Source organism: Nannospalax galili, unplaced genomic scaffold, assembly GCF_000622305.1.
Source record: "Nannospalax galili isolate Female #2095 unplaced genomic scaffold, S.galili_v1.0 scaffold167, whole genome shotgun sequence".
NCBI classification, from domain to species: Eukaryota; Metazoa; Chordata; class Mammalia; order Rodentia; family Spalacidae; genus Nannospalax; species Nannospalax galili.
Genome location: NW_008358534.1, coordinates 4,018,820 through 4,023,676, shown reverse-complemented (window position 1 = coordinate 4,023,676; position 4,857 = coordinate 4,018,820). Strand labels below are relative to the sequence as shown.

Below are 4,857 nucleotides of genomic sequence, written 5' to 3'. Positions count from 1 at the left end.
CTGTAGGAAAAAGTGTATTTTAAAATGAAATGGAGATCTTTAAAAGGTAAAAAACTCATTCAATTTTATGCCTTACAAGGTTTATACTGAGTTCAGTACTGTATAACTGTATTAATTCAACTGTGAACCTAAAAATTTACAGCCACTTTTGAAAGAAATGTATCCTTGCTTTGGAATGTGTTACTGAATACGTTAAAGCTGTAATGAAATGCTTCTTCTAAAACTGTAACTTTAATTGTAAAAAAAAATTTTAAATAAAAAATAAAAAAATATATATATAAATAAAAAAATTAAAAGGATCCCTGCTGAGTTGGTGGCTTGATGGCCCCAAAGACTACAGGAACTGTATTTCTGAGAAATTGAGAACAAGTGTCACAGAACTATATGCTAAAACCTGGCCAGAAGAATACATCTGTACTATGGTTAAGAAGCTGCATCAAAACTTCATAGTACCCAGAGAGGTAGAAACCTGGTTAGAGATAGAATACGTAGAGGAGCATAGAAATGGAGGTTCCAAGCAGCATATCCAAGATAAAGAACAGAAACAGCTAAATGAAATACATCAACAGAGGATATGAAAGAGGAATTCGGCTGGGGGCACTGACAACACAATGGGCAGTAACAGGGATGACAGAATGTATGGGTTCCAGTGGGCAGGGGGAGGCTATGGGAGGGTGTCATTTGGGATGTGGGCATAAAGATGAATAAGATTGTTTAGGATGTTCTGTATGACACACACACACACACACACACACACAAAATAAATAAAAAACATAAAGAAAAGAAATAAAAACAAATTAAAAGTAAGTTGAAATACTAAAACCAAAAAATTCAATAAGTCAAATGACAAGCTCATTGGAAAGCCTCATGAATAAAATAGATCGAAGGGAAAACTGAATATCAGGGCATGAAGACAAGGTGGAGGAACAGAAACGTTCAGAAAATGACAAAGAAAAATTAGTATGAGGTGGGTGGCACAGGAGGTAAAGACACCTGCTGCAATGCCCGAGTTCAATACCCTAGATCCACACAGCAGAGAGAAATGACCTCTGCAAGCTGTTCTCTATTATCCATATGTATGCCCTGGCATGTGTGAATTTCACACACACACACACACACACATCAAATAAATGTAATTAAAAATAACTCATTTATTCATAATTTATGTGTATAAGTGTTTTGCCTACATGTATTTAAATGCACCCATGTCGTGCAATGCCTACAGAGGCTTCAAGTGGTTTTTAGTTGCCATATAGGTGTTGGAAACTGAACCTGGGTCTTTTGCAAGAGCAGGCACTGCTCTTCACTATGGAGCCATCTCTCCCACCCCAATAAATGCAATTTAAAAAAAGATAATTTAATAATAATCTGCAAATAGTATACTTTAGATTTATGAGACATTATTAGAAGACCAAACTTACAAATCATGGATTCAGGAGAAGAACACTGTGCTAAAAGCACAGAAAGAAGCTTCAATAAAATTATAGGAGAAAATTTCCCAGATCTAGGGAAAGACGTGTCCAGGAGTCACTTAGAACACCAAAACAGACAAGCCCAGAAAAGAATCTAGTCACATGATATAACAGTCACACACTACACTAAAGAAACTATTGGAAACTGCAAGAAAGAACACAAAGTCATCTAAAAAAGTAGGTCCTTCAGAATGACACCAGATTTCTAAACAGAAACATTAAAATCCAGGAGGACTTTGGAGTAACATATTTCAAGATCTGAAGGACAACTGCCAACCCAAATTATTACTACCAACAAAACTGTCATAATTGAAGGAGAAAAAAAAAACCTCTATGATTAAAAACAGCCTAAACCATTCAGGACCATGAAATCAGCTACACACAAAATACCTGAAGGAGACTCCTTTGGACTGAACAGAAAGATAATCATATCCATGAGGCTACAGGAAAGAAAAAATACACTTGACGAATAGTTAAGCAAATCAGGAATATAAAAGATAGGAATTAACATATACCTTTCATTAATAACTGAGTATCAATGGTCTCAATTCCCTAATCAACATGTTCCTAGGACCTTGCTCATATGAACTTACAGCAAACGCTGGCAGCAGGCAAAAGGCCCATGCAAACTCAAGCACACAAAAACCCAGCACAGAACTGTGAAAATGGGAAATGGGCCCCCGCTAAGAACTATCGGGCAGCTGATTACTGCTGGGTGAGGAAGAGTTGATGTTCTTTAAGGGAGTGACTCTAGATAAGTTGACAGTGAATGAACTTCCACTGAGGGATGGCAAGGGACGTGAACTTCATGCCTCAAAAAAATCCCAGAATGCATTAAGTCTCGGGGTGGGGTTGTGGGAGGGTGCCGATGGGGAAGGCGGAAAAGATGATTAAGATTTTGTGGAAAATATCATTCCTTTACGTTTCTTCCAATTTGAATACAAAAAATTTTTGTGAGTATAAAGATCCTTTCAGAGATATGTTATGTGAACTCTTTTCTGAATTACTTTGACCTGTTTCTGTGACATTTTTCTACTGTAATTTCTAGCTTTATACCTAATGATACACAATAATTAATTTTCAAAGAAATATTTTATTTTTATTTTATGTGTATGAGTGTACTGCCTGCATGTACGTGAGAGCACCAGTGTCATGCAATGCCGTGGAGGTCAGAAGAGGGCTTTGGATTCCCCTGGAACTGGAGTTAAGGATGGTTCGCAGCCACCATGTGGGTGCTGGGAATCAAACCCAAGTCCTCTGCAAGAGCAGTCAGTGCACTTAACTGCTGAGCCATCTCTCCAGCTCCACAATAATTAATTTTATATTAGCGATATTGACACTGTTGTCAATTGCTAATATCCTTTGGTTTTTAACTATTTTTGTGATATGATTTTCATTTTAATGTAAACAATATTTTCATTTATGACTTCTGGCATTGGGAGAAACAAGTGAAAGGAAAATACTAGATAAGCAATTAGCTTGCAGTAAACATTACCACACTATGAAAGATGTTTATGAAATAAACAAAAATTCAATAAAAATATACAAAAAATTAATAATAAAATACCAGATTTGGAGTCAGGAAAAAAAGAGGCACATTTGTTACCTGCAAGGAACATATCTCAGCATCTAAGACAGATGCAACTTTAGAGGGAAAAGATGGAGATAGTTATTCCAAGCAAATGGAATTAGAAAAAAAGCAGATGTTGTACTCCAGTATCTGATAAGATATATTTCAAATAAAAACTTAGTCCTAAGTGATAAAGGTAATGTCATAATCATGAGTGCATCAAATTTCATTAAACAACTACTAATAGTTTAAAGACACAGATTAATGTCAAAACAATAACAATGGGTGCCATCAATACCCCACTCACCAATGGATAAGTCATCATGACAATAAAAAAGAAATGTCTGAGGTAAACGGCATTATAGATCAAATGAATCTAACAAATATCTATAGAAATTGCATCAATACACTGCAAAATACGTAGTCTTATCAGTAGTCAATGGACCTTTCTCTAAAATAGAACATATGAGACAAAGTAAGTCTTTTTTTTTTTTTTTTTGTCTTTTTGAGACAGGGTCTCCCTGCAGCCCCAGCTGTCCTGGAACTCACTATGTAGACCAGGTGGCCTCAAACTCAGAGATCTGCCTGTCTCTGAAGTAAGTCTTTTAAAAATATTTGTGTGTTCCACCACACCTGGCCCCCATGGATACATTTTTAAAAAACAACAACAGAAATTCACTGAACTGAAAGTCAGAGGGTGACAGCAACTCCAGATATGCCCAGTCAGGAAGCCACATTCAAAACTGCAGGAAATCTCCGATGTTTCACTCCCCTGCAGGGCCAGGGCTTAATCTGGAGGAGGCAACAGCCCATTACAGTTCCCTGCCTTGGACTGGAAGGGACAGAACAAACCTTATTTACAGTGTTCTCACCATGTGGGGATTGGCTGAAGGACTGGTTCCTATCATGTGAGTCCCCAAGCAGGGCAGGTGACTGGCAGGGCTTGTGAAAGCTACAGGAAGCTACAAAGCCAAGGATGACTGGGGCAAGAGAATACGGCTCAGCATTTAAAACAGGCGTCCAAGGCACCTGAAAATTACCTAGTGAGTAGGTTTTAGAAGGAATCTAAGACATTCAAAACCAGCCTTGAATTAATAGACATTGAGAAAACCACAGAAAAAAATTCTGAGAACCTTAAGCATTAGCTTCAGGCTGCTGCTCCCTGGCATGAGAGCATATGCAGCTGACCAGTGAAGGACCACCTTGGCCTGGAGGTGGTCTGCAGAGTGGGAGAGCTGGTTGTTGCCATAAATGCCCAGTTTCCAACCAGAACTCACAAAGCCTGTGAACATTAGGAAATCAAGCCCCTGCCAGAGAAGAAAACAAACTGACAGAACCAGCCTCAGAGAAAGGCACGACCCTACACAGAGAAACATTCTCATCCACACGCAGAGAATAAAATCGGACTCTTTCTCACACCAAATGACACAAATAAGCTAAAACAGATTGAACACTTGACTGTAAGACCAGACATTGAAGGACTGCTAAAAGAAGATACAGGAAAAAGGTTCTGTGATGTTTGGCATGATTTTGACTTGAATCTTTTTGTGTGTATTCCAATGCACAGGCAACAAAATTCAAAATAGACAAATGCAATTACATCAAACTAAAATTAGACATTATAAAAAAGAACCAAACAGAAGCTGTGAAGATAAAACATGTACATTGAAAAGAAAGGATTCAGGGACTAGAAAGATGGCTCAGCAGTTAAAAGCCCTGGCTGTTCTTGCAGAGGACCTGGGTTCGATTCCCAGCACCCACATGGTGGCTACAAACCATCCTTAACTCCAGTTCCAGGGGAATCTGACCCCTTTT

The 4,857-nt window shown here is 38.1% G+C and overlaps 1 protein-coding gene across 7 annotated transcripts in view; it reads right to left on the bottom strand.

Annotated features, from left to right (window-relative positions):
* The window catches only part of Atp11c (ATPase phospholipid transporting 11C), a 261,713-nt gene that overhangs the window by 46,054 nt on the left and 210,802 nt on the right, over positions 1 to 4,857 (bottom strand). The window lies entirely within an intron of this gene.